Source organism: Bos grunniens, chromosome 16 (assembly GCF_055505025.1).
Source record: "Bos grunniens cultivar Pamir isolate PY7600 chromosome 16, Bosgru_T2T1.0, whole genome shotgun sequence".
Taxonomy (NCBI): Eukaryota; Metazoa; Chordata; class Mammalia; order Artiodactyla; family Bovidae; genus Bos; species Bos grunniens.
The window spans coordinates 80,286,962-80,305,469 of NC_141180.1; the positions used below are offsets into that span (position 1 = coordinate 80,286,962).

The 18,508-nt window shown below is 54.2% G+C and overlaps 1 protein-coding gene across 2 annotated transcripts in view; it reads left to right on the forward strand.

The window, feature by feature from the left end:
- LRRN2 (leucine rich repeat neuronal 2) overlaps nt 1-18,508 on the forward strand; it is a 61,323-nt gene that overhangs the window by 16,980 nt on the left and 25,835 nt on the right. The window contains exon 1 of one of the 2 annotated variants that reach the window (XM_086345663.1): nt 232-14,298. The exons of the other annotated variant lie outside the window; for it this stretch is intronic. The gene's annotated coding sequence lies outside the window, so the exon portion shown is untranslated. Of the gene's footprint in view, nt 1-231; nt 14,299-18,508 lie in introns of those variants that run through there. 2 annotated transcript variants of the gene reach the window in all.

Consider the following 18,508-nt stretch of genomic DNA (forward strand, 5'->3'; position numbering starts at 1 on the left):
AAGTGCGGAGCCTGTTTTTAGAACTGGGAAGTCTGTGCAGGAGCCAGGAGGAGGTCACACCTCCACTTCCAGAAGCTGCTGTGGAGGCTTGAGAGGGCCACCGGTGACCCCCAGGCCCAGGACGGAAGAGGAGCAGATGCAGCTGCGGCTCACCTGGGCAGCTGGGTAGATCCCAGCCCTTCAAGCTGTTGCTGGGAGGGAGGCGCGGGGGGCAGGAGGGAGCTGGGGACTTGGCTTCCGTCTCTGCCAGCAGATGGGCTTCTGCCTGCAGCCGGAGTCTGTCTGTTCTTCCATGGGCCTCCCCACAGCCCCTTCCGAGATGGAGCACTGAGACGGCTGGGCCTGGAGAGTCTGGCCCACGCTTCCCCACCCTCTTGTGCACGGAACAGCACACAGACATGATGACAGCGGCTCAGGAACTCTGACTCGGGGCTGGGGGGATCCGTGTCTGAGCATGCCTGTAACCCACCTGGGGCTCCCTAACGTGGATTGGGGAGCACTAGCTTAGCCAGTTCCCCAGCCTATTTTTACTGATGTGAAATCTGAGGCTTGGGGAGGGGGAAGGACCCGCCCAAGGCCACACAGCATGTAAGTGTCATCAGGACTGGTGTTCATTTGACTTCTGGCCCTGTGCTCGATCTGTTGCCTCTTCTCAAGACTCTTTCCGCTTTCCTTTCTGACCTTCCACTCTGGAGAAAGTACTTAAGGTGCAAGGGAATGTAATTCCCCTAAGGGACCATTCTTCCCCAAATCTCATAAAATTAGGCTTCATCTCCACCTCCCCCTGTCATCACCAAGCGCCCTCTTGTTCATAGAAGCCTTTGGTATCTGCCCCTAGGCATCCTCCCCTGGAACAAGTCTGTCCATCGTTCGGAGTGAGCTCAGTGACTCAATGGGCAATGAGTTCTACCCCCAGGCCCATCAGCCCCTTTACGGGCCTCCCCCTCAGCCAGCCACTCCCAAGGTCACACACTGGATCTTTCCCTTGCCTGGAGGTCACCTGATGGAGTCCCCTGCTTTCTGGCCACCACCTCCTAGCCCCCCAGCTTGTTATCTCAGACTCCCACGCAGCCATTTTTAACCTCGCTGAGACCTTTGGTTCACATGGACGTGGGGACCTATGTTCTAGAGTCTTCGGTCCACTGGCACCTCTGCTTTCTTGCCATCCGTGACCTTCATCTGCCTACTCTTCTTTGAATCCAGAGAGATTCCATGTTCCATCACTTTAAGAACTCTCCTGCCAATATCCTAAACTCTCCTGACTGTCTTCTTATTGTCCCAGAACTGGCAAAGTCCCAGTTCTGGATTAACCACGCTATCTGCTGCTTTCTGCCTGCATCCAGTCAACAAATCTGCTAGAAAAAGACTCAAAATGAGGCAGATTGGGACCTGTAAAAATTCACCATCGCCAACCCAACTTACCCTGCAGAACTGCCTGGTGTTCCTACCACATTCCTATGGTTATCTCCCTCTCAACTCTCCACGATGACTAGTTCACACCTTCCTTCCCCAAACTCTACCTACGCCCTCACTCTCAGCTCAAGACCTCGCTTCCTACTTCACAGAGACACAGAAGCGTCAGGAGGACAACCTCAACTCTTTCATCAAGCCCGGAAGCCCACCTGCCTCTGCCTAGCCCTGCTCTTCCTGCCTGTCTGAGCCAAGGCGGGAGGCGGTGTGGCCCCCATGGCCCAGCCCTGCTCCTCCCGCCTGTCTGAGCCGAGGGGAAGGCAGTGTGGCCCCCGCGGCCCAGCTCCTGCTCCGACTGCGGCACACCCTGTCCTCTGGTCTCAGAACGTCCTCCCAGCCATGCTCATGCCTCTCCCGTCTCCAACCACAACAGAAAGCGTCCCCAGCATTGCCGTGGGGCAACACGAGCCCCCTTGCTCCTTAGGGGCCGCGCGGCTTGAGAGGACTGGCTGGTTGCGCTGGCTCTCTGTTTCTGCCTTCCCGCCCCTCCCTCTCCCGGCTCTGCCTGGCCGCCGCCGCCTCCATGAAACAGCTTTCCATGGCACTAAGCGCAGGCAACAGTTTTTAGTTCTCAGAACTGTTTTTCACTCCTTTCCGACACTTCTTTTCCCTCCGCTTCTCTGACCCCCTATTCCTGGCTTTCCTGGTTATTCCAGATCTTCTTTGCTGACTCATCCTTCCCTTTTCTGACTCTCAGCGTTGGCATTGCTTATAGTCTGGCTCAAGGTATTTTTTAATGACCGCACAGGCTTGTACTATCAGCCCTGTGCAGGTGGGTGTCTCGCCTGCGTGTTTTCCTCTGACTTCCATATCCCTGTGTCCATCTGCCTAATTGACTAAGCGGGATGTCTCGAGAAACCTCAGACGTGGCATATCTAAAGACAGAGTCACGGTCCTCCTAAATCTCCACTGCCTTTCCGCTCCCCTGCCTGGTCCCCTTGCAGCGTTGCCTGGTTTTTGAATGGCACCACCTCAAGCCAGTTCTGTTCTGGGAGTCGTTGTCAACTCTTCCGTTTACCCCTTTATGGATGGACTTGCTAAGTCCACCCACAGGCCCTGTCCAGTCTCTGGAACAGCGCCCATGTCCCCCACTCCCCATCTACACACTCCCCTCCACACTGCCTTCACCTCTTGCCTAGGACACTGGAACCCCCTTCTGATTCGAGTGTCTGCATCTGCCCTCGCCAATCCGGTCTCCAAATAGCTGCTAGAATGCTCTTTTATGGACGCAGATCTGATCTGGCCCCAGTCTTTCCCTCCTCTCGAAACTCCCCAGTGATTCCCAGTGCCCCTACACCCTCATGCTCTGCACTCTGCACACTGGCTTCTTGCCATTCTTTGCTAGGTTTTTTGACTCGTGGTTTTCACACATGCTGTGCCCTGGCCTTGCGTCACTCTTCCCACTCCATACTTCTCCCTCAATTCTAGTTAGCCTTCAGATCGCAACTCAGATAAATCTTTTTTAAAAAAAGCTTCCCCAGGATGCCTCCAGAATTTCTTCAGGCCTCTTGAACACACTCATAGTGTCCTGTATGCTTGGGTGCTTGTTGGACAAATGTCTGTCTCTGCCACTAGACTGTGACCCCGTGAGACACACTGGCCATTAAGTTCACTTTTGTAACACAGATTAGGTATACAAAAATTATTTGGGGAGTTTAGTGAAAGATCTTTAAATACAAAAAGGATCTCATGAGAAAAGGTGAAGGGAAAAGTCAACCCCAAATGCAGTGTTGGTGGACCAGATGACCACTGCCTTACCTGTGTTCTACTGTAAAAGGAAGCAGGGTTGATGTTCCTGTCTCCTTTCCCTTCACCCTCCTACCCCAGCTAAAGACCTTGCCTAGCTTCAAAGAAGATTTACTCTGATTTTCCAGCCAGAGGGATAGACTCCTCTTCACCAATAGTTCTGCCTACAAAGCTCTTTCACATATGTCATCATGGTGTTTTTTAAAGGCCTTTGAGCCACCCCTATGAGGAAGCTGGGGTATGTGTTATGATCACTTGTTTCACAGCAGAGGAAACGACTGCTCAGAAAGGTTTAGTGGCTTACTTGCAGCCATGGGGCTGGTCAGCGAAGAGTCAAGCTCAAACCTAGTGAGTGTGGCCCCACTTCTGTGCTCTCTGCCCTGCTCCATTCATGCTTGTATTCTAAAAAGAGACAAGTTCTGGGTTATTGATAGGAATGGGAGGAGTGGTACCAAAAAAAACAGACAGACCTACATGGGTGGGGAGGGAGGAGGTGGGTTGGAAAGTGACATGCAATCTGGTTTGTGTAGATTTACCTGCTGCGCGGCTCAGGGCGATCCCAGTGGGCTCTGTGGAGCCTGCACGGGCCTCTCACCTTTCCCAAGCTCTTAGGGTCCCTCGTTCAGTGCAAGACAGCGGGACCGGTCAGGCTCTGGCGACCCCAGGAGCAGAGTGTCTGGGGAATCCAGAGGAAAGGACAAGGTGACTGAGGAGGGCATGGGACAGTGGCCTCCATGCCCATCTCCGGATGGAGGGTTCCGGGCTCCCGGGGCATCCGCAGCTCCCTACTTGGCTCCTGCCTGCTTTGCAGTGTCTCCCTACCGCTCTCTGCCCCCTAAATGCCCTTCTCTGCCGCCCCACACCTTAAGCTTTGCTCTGCTCTTCCCCCTGCCTGGGTGCTTTTCACGCACACTCACCTGGTCGGCTCTCCCTGTGCTTCAGCACTCAGCCCTGGTGACATCTTTCCCAGGAAAGCTTCCCCGAAGCCCGAAGACCTCTTCCCTGTACTAGCGCACTCAGCATGCCATATGAAAAATCTCTTTCCCGTGTCTTCCTATCTTGTTGGATTGGAAGCTCCTTGAGAACAGAGGTCTCTGTGACTTATTGATGTGGTTCTCCCAGCAACTGGCAGGAAGAAGTAACAACAGGTAATGAAGGCTTGCCATGTTCTAGATGCTCTGTGAAGTGCTCTATATCAATTCATTGAACTTCAAAATAACCTTATCCTGTAGGTGCTATATACCCTATTTTCAGAAAAACATTTTGTCTTGAAATAAGTAAGGATTCACTGGAAGTGCAAAGAAGTGTACCAGGAATTCCTGAGTGTGCTTCATCTAGCCTCCCCCAACATTAACATCTTATGTAGCTACAGTTCCATATCAAAACCAGGAGACCGACACTGATGAAATTCAGTTTATCCATATGTCATCGTGCATGTAGCTTTGTGTAACCACCACCACAGTCAGGATCCTTAACTGGACGGTCACAGGGCTCCCTGCTGCTACCTTCATAGCTACACACCCCCATCCCTAACATCCGGCAACCTCTAACATGTCCCCCATTTCTGTTGTGGTATTTCACAGATGTTACATCAATGGGATCATGCAGTTTATATCCTCTGCCATTGGCTTCTTTCCCATCAGCACAGTTTCCTTGAGGTTCAGTCAGGTTGTTCCCTGTATCAGTAGTTGGCTCCTCTTTGTTGCTGAGTGGTGTTCCCTGATAGGGATGCACTACAGTTTAACTACTCACCCCCTGAAGTATATTTGCATTACTCCATTTTCAGGTGAGAAAACTCACTTGCTAGGGTCACATAACTAGTAGCTGGCATTTCATAAGGGTTTAGTAGTAGGCACCAAATAGATGTCTCTTGTACTAAGCTCAGCTGAGGGCACCTCGTGCTCTTCTGTTAGTTCCCAGCCTGGTGTCTTACACACAGTAGGTGTTCAGTGATGTTTGCCATGAGGATGTGGCTGCAATTGCATCTGTTTACATAGGTAGCAGTAATGTCTAACTTATCCCTGTGCCTAGACATTTGCAAGAGAGACATTTGATAGCTTACATAACTGCACTTTCAGTTTCACTTGGAATATCAGAAAAGGAAAATTGGGGCAGTAAATATGATCACATACAGGGCTGGCATTTTATTGCCTAAAATGCCCAAAGCTGTTGGTTCCAAATTAATATATGCCATATTTGCGTGGTATTTTGCATCTAATTTGCAGGTGGCTCATTTTAGCACAATGGAGAGAGGCCCTTCCAGCTCCTGCTTGTCACCCCCGCCCTCTCAGCTGCTCCAGGCAGGCTGGCTGGTGCAGGCTGCACAGACCATGGTTGGGTCCTGAAAGTACCCACCCTAAGCCAAGAAGGCTACCAGGGCATTTTTGCCCATCGAAGAGGACTGGAGTTATTGTCCCTCAGCAGGGGCATTAATTAAGGAGGATTTGTGGAGCAGTTGGAAGCCTCAGGTGTGGAGCCAAATTCAATTAAGTGACTGGCAGGGCCCCGCAAGGTGGACTTGTCTCCACCTGGGCACGGCACCCAAGGGACGGGCTTGCTCAAGCCCCTGTGCCATCCCTCCTCCAGGAGTCCAGTCAAGTCCTCACCAAGGGTGCGTGTTGGAGGGTCAAACAAAAAGGTGAGCCCTGCCCTCAAGGAACTGCTTATGGTATTGACCCAGCCTCAAAGCAGTGATTTAAACACCAAACTAAATGGTGCAGGCCCCCACACCAGTGAAGGTTGGTGGAAAAAAGAGGCTGTTAACTGGAGACAGTGTCCTGGAGGAGGTCAACCCGGTGGGTGTGCCTCTCGGGGGTAGGTCCTCCTTGACTCAGAGGCTCAGGGAGGAAACGCCAGAGAAAAGCAAGTGTGGGTCCAGCGTGAAGTTCACAGAGTCAGACCAAGACTGCAGAGCCACTGGGACCTTTCTGCAGGCCCCTTGGAATGGTGTCCTCAGACCCCCAGGAAAGCATGACCACTCTCTGCGGTCAGGGCCACTTCGAAGGAGCAGTTGGCTTGCCTCCCTCAAGAGCGTGGAGTGGTGGGTGGAGAGGCAGCGTGGGTGTTGGGAGGATGGCTTGCTGGGGGCTCCGCCGACGCCGGGGAGAGGGTGTGGCGTGTCTCATTTGGGGCCAGTGTTTGAAGGACTCGAGTTAGAGTTTGGTAGCTTAGGGACTGAGTGGAGAGAAAAGATCACAGCACTTGGTGGTCACCGGGGTGGTGCTGCCAGTGTGACAAGGGGGGGACCAGGGAAGGGCCAAGGAGGGCGGGGAAGAGCCTGCAGGAGGCCGGTCCTAGACGGGGGTGAGAACTGGGAGCACGGAAGACGGGGAGAGGGTTCCTCAGAGAAAGGGCTCCTCGCTGAGTGGCTGATTCCGTCAAGGGTTCCTGGAGGCTGAAAGCGAAGAAAATGCTGCCAGGTTGAGAAGAATGGTGAGACTGGAAAGCAGCTCACAGGGCACTTTTCTAAGCCTCTATTTAGGAGGAAGAGCAGACCAAAACGGCATTTTTATTGTTGGTTTTAAAGATGGAGAGAGGGCTGAGTTTCCTGGAGGTGGGAAGGGATGAGGTTGGTGTTTAAAGAGAGAAAACCCCTCTCCTTAAGACGGAGCGAAGGAAGAGAAGACGGGCTGCTGGGCGAGGTGGGGACGGAGGCCCAGCGCAGCGGGGCACGGGGGTAGCGCCTGCCCAGCCCATCAGCCCCGTCAGAGGACAGGGAGCGGACAGGGAGAAGCAGGTCTGGGAAAGGGCGCTCAGCATGTGCCTGGGCAGCAGGGAGCGGGCCAGGGAGGCTGTCTGCTACACGGCTGGTCTGCTGGCTTCTCTTCTTCCTGCAGTGCTTTGGGAGGAAAGGAACGAGGGAGGGTAGGGAAAATTGCTAATCTTTTCATTAAGATGGGGTGGCATTGACACCAGTAATCTTTGCCTCACTTCCTGGGACCTGGGCTCCTAGACTTCTCCAAAGACTTTCCCAGCCTGGCCGCCTCCTGCCAACAGCCCAGCCAGGTGGTCCATCCATCTGGCCTTGCCATCTGAGGAGTCTTCCACCTCTCAAAGGCTGAGGTCATTTCTTCTTGTCCTGACTTACCAGTGGATCCGGTTCTAAGAGTCCCACTTGCCCTCACTGCTCTCTGGGCCCTGCTTTCATTTTTCTCCCCTCCTTGGTCTTGCAACAACGGCTAAATAGCCTGCGAGAGGGTCAGGCGGGGAAGATGAATGCCGGCCTGTGGGGGCTGCATCCTGCCTCTCCATTAGGGAGTAGACAGAAGGCGGGAAGCAGAGTGGATAATCCAAGGAAACACCAACAGACACAACATGCCCCTTGTCGGATAATCCAAACAGCGTTTCCACTTGTGCTCGGAGAGTGCGGTGATGACTCGAGTGCACTGATTTGCTGGTCTAATTAGGTCTGATTTGGAGAGCACTGGTTGCATTGCCTAGAGGAGAGGCAGCAACAATCAAAGCATTGCTGGGGAGAAGCCGTCCAGTGAATAATCCCCACGTGCATGCAGAAGCAGGATGGAGGGTCCGTGAAGACCGCCTCCCCGCCGGCATCAGAGCAGTCCGGATCCTGCAGGGCACCCCGGGACACAGCACTCCACACGTGTTGTGTGTTGACCCCCAAAGGCCAGGTTAACCAGGGAGAATGCCTGCACTTTACTCTCTCCCTCGAGATAGGAACAAAGAAAAAAGGGGGGAAAAACCCCAAGTTTTTTCTGAGCTTAACCCTAACCCCCCCTCATTGCACTTTCCTCCCTGTCCTCCACCCCAGGCCTTGGAGGTGTCATGTTTGGTCACCATCCTTCAAGCTCTAGTGTTTCTGGAGGCCCAGGACCCAGCACTGTGCCTCCAGAGGACCCAGGCCTGTTCCCCTGCCGTCTCCCTGTCACAGCTCCTAGGGACACGCATTTGCTGTGTGCAGATTGCCAGAGTCCAGGCACACTCCAGATGAAATTGGCCAATTTTAGCTACAAATGAAAAGACAAATGAGATGGAAATTGCACAGAACAAGCCTAGTCCTCATCAGTAGGTATCAGTCCTGACACACGGAGCTGTGCAGCCTGTTCAGGCCCTTACCTCCCGCCGAGGTCTGCAGGGTTCCCCCGTGCTGAGAAGACCAGCTCCTCCGCTCCCAACCCAGCGGAGGGGCGGTCAGAGAGGTTTCGAGAGGAAGCCAGCCAGGGTGTGAGCCGAGTGTGAGATGGTGGTGGGGCAGGGGGTACAGGTAGGGGACATAAAGCAGATGCCGAATCGCACCATGCAGAAAGAAGAGCTCATTATTCCAAAAAAGGAAGGAAAAAACTTTTTGAAAATCTGTGCGCCCAGCCCCACGCTAAGTGTTCACACTGTAAAAGTAGAGAGCCCTGTGGGGCTCCCAGCCCAGGGGACATGAAGAGAGAAAGCGAGAGGATGGGTCAGAGACAGCAAGTGCAAGAGCACATGCCTGGCAGAGGGAGGGGACACTGGGAGGAAGAAGCGGGATGGGCAGGAGAGTGGGGGTCAGCTCACACCGCGGGGACGGAGCCGGCCGAGCTCCACAGCCACCCAGGACGTCCTGGAGCCTGAGGTACAAAGCAGGCCAAGGCCTGGGAGGGGCGGCCTGCCTGTCCCCTGGACTGCAAGGGGCAGCAGGGAGAGCTCACCAGTGCTTTACAGACAGCAGCTACTTCCGCGCACCGATCTAGTGAACGAGGAACACCAACAAGCAAAATGTTTGGAGGATCGTTTACTTGCTCTTTGTGAAGAGGAGTCAAAGACCCAGGAGTTCTCAATCCCGGGGTTGAGAGACCTTACACATTTTCCGAGCTGAGGGAGTTGCAGAGAGGCGGGGAATGCAAATTTGTTTTCTTATGGATGTAAGCTAAATACAGCTTTTGTAATAATAATAACAGTAGCAGACACTTGTAAAGCACTTACCAGGAGCCAGGCTGTTGTAAGCACTTAACCCTATTCATTCATAGTAAATATGCTGTGGTCTGGGGTTCAAAGCCAAACAAACACATGTAACTTAAAAACCATCCATTTCCTTTCCTCTTCCTCACTCTGAAAGTTAAGAACTGGTGGCCACAGAAAGAACTCTGAGCCAACTCTCCCTTGCTTGGGTTAGCATGAAGCAGAAGTGCTGGGAGGCTGGATTTGGGAGCAGTTCCAGGAGGCCTTGGATGATCCAATCTTGGTGGGTCAGACAGACTCCCCCTCTGCCTCTGCATTCTCTGAGCTGAAGTGCTTCAAGCCAGGCCCCTTGCTAGGGTGGGGTGAGGTGCCCGTGTAGAGAGGAGATCTAGGAGATACCCTGAAGGGTGAAACTGGCCGTGAGGTTGAGTATGGCCAGTTCTCCAGGGACTGCTCCCTGCCCGTTACCAGAGCCAGAATCGATGTGCATCCTACCACTGTGAATGTCTTTAATTAAGCCTGATTGTCACCAGGGAACAAGTTTCTATAGTGACAAAGATACACTAGACCCTTGACATTCTCAAGGGAGACATCATAGCCCGTCATGAATCAATGGGTTAAAAACTACCCTATAATTTTCCCCGTAAAGCACAGTAACATATGGCTGAGAAATGTAACGAGGATAGCTAATGAGGGCAAAGTTACCTAACTCTTAGCTTACCGGGAGGTTTCCCTGAATCTGACTCAATAGGCTGCAAGTCAAGGCCACGCACTGTTTCATGTCAGATGTTGGCTGCTGGTTGCAGTGTAAGCCACTTTCTGATAAACTTGAGAATGCCAAGTGTCTACTGCTTTTCAAACAGCAGATAGCACAGAGGGACGGTGATGGAACGGGGTAGGCTGAACTCATCCATGTTTCTCTCTGCGGCCGCATGTAAACAAGAGCAGAGGAGGGGTGCAAGCCCACAGGGCAAGGGGCAGGAGACCAAAGTGAACTGGTGATGTCCGTGCAGCTTTGCAAGTTGAGAAGCTAACTGACTTGGCTTGATGGAGCAGGTAGAACCTAGAGATCCCCGATGGAGAGGCCAATGAGCAATGGACAGATTCCCGCCATTGAACCACAGACAGGCTCAGAAATCAGTGGCATCTGACGATAGGGTAAGGAGTAGGGCCAGAAGCAGAAGAGTGATTCCTCACCCTTTCACCACCAAGTAGCATCCTGGGGAGCACTATTCTCCAGAGAGCCTGAACCCAAGAAGTGCTGGCGTGGGAACACGGCTACAAGCGTGGGTGGAGACGAAGCAGGTTATTGAAAAATGGGCATGTGCTGAATGTTCGCAAGCCAAATGGGGAGACCCCCTTGCCCTGTTCTCCCTGTTGGCTCCCTGAATGCCAGTGACTGGGCAAACAGTGGCATCTGGGGGGCTCCACTGACACCTCCCTTGGTGAAATCCACACATGCACGCAGAGCTTCCAGATGCCTCACTCGTAAATACGAGCCATCGGCCAAGCACCACTAGATTTTTAAGGAAGGCATCCAAAATAAAAAAGCACGAGCCAAAATAAACGTAAAACAAATTGAGGACCGTAAACTATGCAGGGAGCAAAAGAAAATGTAAACAGCACCATCACGATTGAAATCCTCAGAGAAATAAGGGAGGATTTTTTTGTGCCCAAAGAACAAGCATCCTTTAAAAAAAAATTGAGAGATAATTCACATACCATAAAATTGGTCCTTTAAAAATGAACAGTTTCGTGGGTCTTAGTGGTATCCACAAGGTCAGATCGCCACTATGTAATTATGGAATGTTTCATCATCCCCAGGAAGCCCCGCATCCGAAAGCAATCACTCCTCATTCTTTCTTCCCCCTGCCCCTGGCAGCCACTAATCTACTCTCTGTCTCTGTCCATTTACCTATTCTGGACATTTCCTAAGTGGAATCATGCAACATGCGGCTTCTGTGTCTGGTTTCTTTCACTTAGCATAATGTTTTCAAGATTCATCCATATTGTGGCATTATCCGTATGTCACTCCTTTTTGCGGCTGGATAATATTGCATGTATGGATATTTCACATTTTATTTATCCATATATCGGTTGATGGACATTTGGGTGATTTGCAGACAGTGAAAATGTAAAGAACAAGAATGAACTCTTATAAACTTAAAATATATTTCATGTTTCTTAAAGGAAAATGATTACTTTCCAGATCACAAGAATCCATTAGGTGGCCAGCATAATTAGTGACAAAAGGCCTTCACAAAGACACATTTTAAAATTTCAAAATATTGGTGATAAATGAAGATTCTACAGGCTTTAGGATAACAGCAGACTTCTCAACAGAACCCTGGCAGCCAGCAGATAATGAAAAGATTCCTCCAAACACAGGAGGGAAGGTTTTTAAAATCTGAAATTATATTTTCAGTCAATCCATCAATTAATTACGGAGATTAAGACATTTTCAAGCATGCCAATTGTCAAGAAACTCACCTCTTGTTCAAACAAGTAACTTGCTGGTGTGCCCCACCAAAACAAGAAAGACGACGTGAAACCCAGGCAGAGGAAGAAGCAGTGAGAATGTTTGCTACCATAGGAAAAGCCTGGAAGGACCTGCGCCAAAATACTAGTATCGGTTAGTTGGAACTGGGAGGGGGAAAAGAAGATTATTTAAACCTTCTCCATGTGTTTTCCTCACTTTTCAATAACAATGCTATATCGCACCTACGTGACTACATACGTGTCGTCTCGTGCTGAGAGAGGAAGGCAGGAGCGAGGCGCAGAGGGCAGAGAGGAGTCCCTCTGCTGGCTCTCCCCTCCATTACTCCCACTGCAGCGCCCCTGTGACATGTTGCAGCCTTTGGGGCTGAATCAGACCTGCGTCCGTCTGTCTGTCTGCTCTGCTAGGCTGAGAACTTCCCCAGGGAAGGGCTGGCTCTTGTCTATCGTGTATACCCCTAGTGCCCACAGAGAGCAGGCACAGAATCAGAGCCTGGATGTATCTGTGGAACGAGAAAGGGAGGAGGAAAACAGAAACAGGAAAGAACAGAATTCCTACCAAACGTAGACCATAAAGTGAATGAGACCTGGGAGTAGGGACAGCGTCAGAGTTTTACAGATCTGCTGGCCTGGAAATGAAAGAAGTTGACTACAGGTCAAGGAAGGTAGTCAGCCCTGGGCATCCTCCACCGGGGGCCAGTGGAGTCAACTCCTGGAGTAATAATTCCCCAAGCACAGAACTGCACCGCTGAGAGGGACCAGTGGTTACGTAGCTTTTATCTTACAGCTCAGACTCAGAAGCCAGGATCCGGTGAGAGGGCCCTGCTCAGTCTCTTCCTACTCTGGGCCTCTGGTTCTTCCACTGAAAAGCCGGGAAGCAAAATGAGGTGACTGAGGTGAGCGCTGACCACCCGAGGCTCTTAGCACACGCATCCCAGGAGGCTGAGGACCAGCTCACCTTACTTAGGTGTGGAGGCTGCCCAGGCAGACGCCTCCTCCGCCTCCCAGCCAGCTCCTTCCCTCTGTGGAGGCAACTTCTGAGATAAGTGCAGTGCCGGACCACGTGGGACAGCAGGTGTGGACCCAGCCGCCTGCATCAGAATCGCCCGCTTAGAAGTGAGTTCAATCTGCAGGTTTCTGGGCCCCACCCCCAGGCTTGCACGATCAGGGACTTACAGTTGCATGTTAAGAAGCACTCCAACCGATTCTTGCGTGCACTCTGATTTGAGAAATGGATTCAGGGGGCTGGGATTAGGGTTGGGAGGTTCAGTGCTCATAATTGAAATAGCTCCCATTTATCCCGTACCTACCCCATGTGGGGCACTTTCTGACATCTCTCATCTTTACAACCACCAGCCGGCAAAGTAGGTATTACTCTAATTGTACAGAGGAGAAAACCGAGACCCAGAACAATTAACTTGCCAGACAGCGCACAGCTAATGCGACAAAGAGCCGGAATTGTAGCTGAGGTCCTTTTTTGCTGTCCTACTATGCAGCTCTGGCTCTCCGCCTGCCTCCAGTGTTTGGCGGGAACACGCTGCACCGCCGGAGGATGGGGTCGTGTGAAGGCGGGGCTGCCCGGGGGGCAGGCTTGGGGTGCAGCTGCCTCTTAGAGTCCTCTTCCCTCTCTTCTCAGGCTTCCTTCCCCCAGGCACGTTTTGACAGGGCTTGAAGCCATCCTTTACCTCTGTCTTCCCTTCTCCCAGCTTCTCATTGTCTTGCTAATTAAAGACGCCTCGAAGAATTGCCCTGCTAGAGTTGGACACGACTGAGTGACTGATAACTGAGCCGCTGGCTGCGTGCCGCACCCTCTGGGGAAGCAGCGGCAGACACTTGGGCCCCTGGGCCCTGGCGGGGGCCGGCTGAAGAAGGCGGCAGAGCAAGGGCGAGGGCAGCCGCCCGGGAGAGGGCTGGACCAGGCCGTCGCCGGGAGGACGGTGTTCCAGGATGAGCCCGCCAGCCGCTCCGGGTCACCTGCTCTGGTATTTGCCTTGACTCCCCTGGGATGCGTTCTGTGCCAGGTCACCAGAAAGCCCCACCCCAGAGTCTTCGCCTGCTCTCCCTTCTGCCTCCTGGTGACCAATCGTTTGGTTTGCTTGGAACTTGGCTTTGGGGATTCTGGACTTTAAAGCTGGGAACCGGGGACAGATTGGTCGTCGTCCTCGGCTGCCCCCTCCTCATTCGGGTCTGGGTCCACGAGTCCCTCCTCAGAGAGGTCTTCCCAGACCCCAGCATACAGAACCACCAAGTCACAATCCTGTTTTGTTCCTGGGTTGGTTTTCTATTGCTCCTGGAACAAACCACGCCGAATTTCGTGGCTTAAAGCAACATGCATTTGTTGTCTCACAGCGTGTAGGTCAGCAGTCCACCTGGGTTGGTTCTCGTGGTTTCTCTGCTTCAGGTTTCAAAAGGCCAAAATCAAGCTGTCAGCCAGGCTGGACGCCGCATCTGGAGGCTCTTAGGAGAACCCACCTGTGAACTTAGGCGGGTGGCAGGTGGAGCCCAGCTCCTTTCGGGCGTGAGGCTGATGTCCCTTCTTCCGTGCTGGCTGTCAGTGTCCAGAGGCCTCTCTTCAGCCCTGGGCGTAGCTCCTGTGCCTCCGAACTAGCAACAGGACCCCAAGTCCCTGCGTGCCTGGACTCCCCCTCCACTTCAGCTGGACAAAACTCCTGCGTAATAGGGACTTGTGACCAGGTGAGCCTCACGTAATAATCCCCGTCACTGCCCTTTAGAGTCCGCAACCGTAGTCACATCTGCACTGTCCCTTTTGCTGTGCAAAAGGTAACGGATTCAGCAGATTTCAGGGTTTTTAGAGGGCATCCTTGGAGAAGGCAATGGCACCCCACTCCAGTACTCTTGCCTGGAAAATCCCATGGACAGAGGAGCCTGGAGGGCTGCAGTCCATGGGGTCGCTGAGGGTCGGACACGACTGAGCAACTTCACTTTCACTTTTCACTTCACTGGAGAAGGAAATGGCAACTCACTCCAGTGTTCTTGCCTGGAGAATCCCAGGGATGGGGGAGCCTGGTGGGCTGCCGTCTATGGGGTCACACAGAGTTGGACATGACTGAAGAGACTTAGCAGCAGCAGAGGGCATCCTGATTCCCACGCTCCTTAAGAGCCCTCGCCACTAGCAGGTGTCTTGCTTGCATAGGTATTTATTCTCCGTTTACCGTGTGTCCCTCTCCTCCCAATGCAAGTGCCACATGAGCAGGACGGCATCAGTATCGTTCCCTGCAGTGTCTCCGGCCCTTTCCAGTGCTTGGCGTGCGGTAGGCGTGGCACAGTTTGTTCGATGGTTATAGTGATTGCTGGACACCCGGTGGAAAGGGCAAGTTCTGCAACTCGCACGAGGCTTCTCAGAGCCTGCCCCCCACGGAGCAGATGGCAGGAGGTCCGGCAGGGAGACGCCCGCAGCTCCAGTGCCCTTGGCACTGACTTCTGACCAGCCCAGCCTCTCTGCCAGTGTCCCCCTCCTCCTCCCGAAGCCCCCAGATGCTCAGTGTCTCCCTACCTGAGGACTCCAGAGGGCAGAAGCCTCAAGCTAGCTGGTGGCCCGAGGGGTGGTGAAGACTGCAGGCCAGCCTGGGAGGAGGCAGGGACTGCTGCAGCGGCTGGGTTCAAAGCCAATCCACCTGGGACTTCCAACAATTAATTTTCCCCATCTGCACAACGATCAGCTTCTGAGGGAAAACAATTAGCCCACTGCAAATTGTAATTGTCATCTCACTCCTGACTTTAATTTGGACTAATGAGGCTAAGTGATTCCCGCTCCCTCCGCCTCCCGCTGTCCGGGCCCTGGGCCCTCACCTGGGCAGGCAGTTAACCCTTGGCTGTCCGCCTTGCGCCAGAGACTTAGGGCCATTTGGTGGCCGGCCCAGGCCGGGGCTGGGCCGAGCAGAGGCTGGCTGAAGGAGAAAGGAAGAGAGTGCCTCGGGCCCGCAGGAAAGCTGCCTGTTTACGCGGCTCCTAAACGAACAGAGTTTTATTGAACAGAATTGACTGTTGGCTCGCTCCTCTGTCACAGCCAGTTACCTCTGGCGTGCGGTCTCTGGGGACCCAGCATCCGGGAGCCCTCCCTCCCACAGGCCAGGTGCCCCTGCCCACCCTCTCCACTCTTCCTGTGCTGAAGCTGTGCTTCTCTGCAGCCGGGAGAGTCACGGGGTTGGTGTCAGCAACTTGGCATCATTCAGTTCAACCCTGCTCCTGCTGGCACAGACCAGGGCTGGCACAGACCAGGACTTGCTCAAGGTCACTCAGGGGCCTGGCCTCAGAAGGAGCGCACACCACCGTGCTGCTTATTGCTTACCTGTCTGCCTCTTGTCTCCTCGGGCGCTTCCTTGCTCTCTTGCCCCTGGCTTGCCCCCGGCTTGCCCCCAGCACAATGCCTGGCATCCTCACAGATGCAGGGAATGAGGCGCGTGCAAAGTCCTGAGTGCACCAAGCCCCTCACTCCTCTTGGCTGGGTTGATTCGTTCACTCACATTCATTCACCTGTCAGTGTCAATGTGTGCTGGGAACCACGCCAGATGCTGGAGCACAAAGACCAACAAGACCCTTCCCTGCCCTCGAGGACCTCCCAGCCTCATGGTTCTCGTGTGTGGAGCCATTCAGCCCTGGGTCCCCAGCCTCCGATGGGCCAGTCTTCAGTGAGAACCGACTCTGACCCTGACTGGCAGCAGGTGAGGGAGCGGGCCCTGGTCCCTGGCCCCACCCCTGCTGCAGAGCACCCTGAGCTCTCGTCACTGCTGCCTGTGGAGTTAGGTGTGGAGTCAGGAATTTGGATTCCTCATCCTGGCTTTGCCACTGGCTCTGTCTGTGCTAAGTCACTTCAGTCGTGTCTGACTCTGCGCGACCCCATAGACAGCAGCCCGCCAGGCTCCCTCATCCCTGGGATTCTCCAGCAAGAACACTGGAGTGGGTTGCCATTTCCTTCTCCGATGCATGAAAGTGAAAAGTGAAAGTGAAGTCGCTCAGTCGTGTCCGACTCTTAGCGACCCCATGGACTGCAGCCTTCCAGGCTCCTCCATCCATGGGATTTTCCAGGCAAGAGTTCTGGAGTGGGTGCCATTGCCTTCTCCAGGCTCTCTCTGTGGCCTCTGCAAACCCTCTCCTCCCTCCTGAAGCCAGGGTGCTGGGCTCTGGTGTCTGTACAGCGCCCTCTGGAGACTCGGCCGGGGCCCCCCACCATGGGGACCCGGTGGGGCTGGTGGGAGGCCCCGGGCTCCTCAGGAGCAGCCTGGCTCCAGGCTGCCGCCACCCCCATGACCTGAGCCCATTAGGCCTGCAGGTGAAGGTCTGCGCTGCAGTGGGCAGCCATGCAGCCCCTTAGGTGACCGCTGGTGCCACAGGAGAGGAAGCGGGCATTGCTGGTGTGCCCTGGTGGGAGCCCCACATCTGAGTGCCATCCTTCAGTTTGGTGGGAGCACTGACTCGTGGGGAGGTGGAAACTGGGAGTTGGGAGAGAGGGATCTCTCAGAGCATCCTCTCCCAGGCTTCCATGGTGCCAGGCATGTTGGCAGCTGAGGGCAGCCTTGAGGGAGGCCCCTGCCCTGGCCCCTCCGTCGCCTCCTCCTGAGGGAGACACAGGCGACTGCCCCTCTGCTGCCTTCTCTTTGCGTGCTCCCCATGGTCTGCCCACACCTGGACCAGCCAGCCCCAGCCCTGGGTCGTTTCCTGCTCCTGCCCCTCTTGGCTTGGCTGGGCCACGGGCCCGGGTCCCTCCTCTCCCGCCCCTACCTGTGCCTGAGGGAGAGGCATGGGAAGGTCAGGACCCCTGCTGCTCTGAGGGCGCTTAGAGCTCATTGCCATCGGCCTGTTGTCCCTGAGGACGGGAGGCCAGATACATCAGCATGGCTGGTTCTTCACCTGGGACATCCCCACTGCGGCCCTGCTGCCGCGGCATGGCCCGCTCCCCAGGTGGGAACCAGCTCTGACATACACGGCTGCGACAAGAGGGTGCAGCGACCCTCCCCCTGCGATGCACATCTGGTCCTTCACTTACGCTTGAACCTCCCCCGCTCACCCGCTGATGGGGCCAATGCAGCCTGCTCCAGGCTGGGGGCAGGGAGGGCACTCCCCAGCCCGGAAGTCTTAGGCTGACCCTGACTGGGATCTCCATCAGTGCTTGTCAAAGACCACCTCCAGAGTGGGTTCAGCTCACAGGTTCCTGGGTCTCACCTCCAGAGAATGTGATTCCAGAAGTCTGGGTGTGCATAGGAATCTGCAGGATTAGTAAGTACCGTGAACCTGATTCTGGTGTAAGAGGACCGTGGCCCACCCTCCATGAAAGGTTGCTTGATCTAGATGTGGTGAGAAGAGCTCTCCCCTGCTCTTTAAGGCCTTGGAGTTCAGGGTCAAAGAGAGAAAGCATTGGCCCCCAGCCAGACTTGGTCAGGGGTCTGGAGTATTGGCTCACCCGGGATCTTCAGATTGCTGTCAGCACCCCCTTCCTGCCTTGGTGCCCCTGGTAATCCTGGTCTTCATCCTTGTTCCTGCACTGGCCTGGGAGGTGCGTGCCTCAGCAGAGCAGAGGGGCTGGCTGTGGGCAGCATCTGGGAGCTGGCCCAGCTCTAGGAAGGGTATTTGCTTCCCCAGGGACTAGGCGATGCTCTGATGCTCCCCCACCTTCTTTAAACGCACTTTGAATCCCCCACTTGGGCTCACGAGGCTGGTCACAGCCCAGGCTGCACACGCTGGTGATGTGGGGGCTTCAGCACCATGCCCCCGGTCCAGACCCCAGCCCAGAGCCGTGGTGTCTGCCACAAGATGCAAGCACATCAGGCTACCCTAGGAGGTCAGGAACATCACCACTGCACCTCCCTCCGATACTGCTACTTGCCCCTCTCAAAGACAGGTGAGGGAACAGGCGCCCGGAAGTTAGGTAGGTCACAGAGCTTTGGGG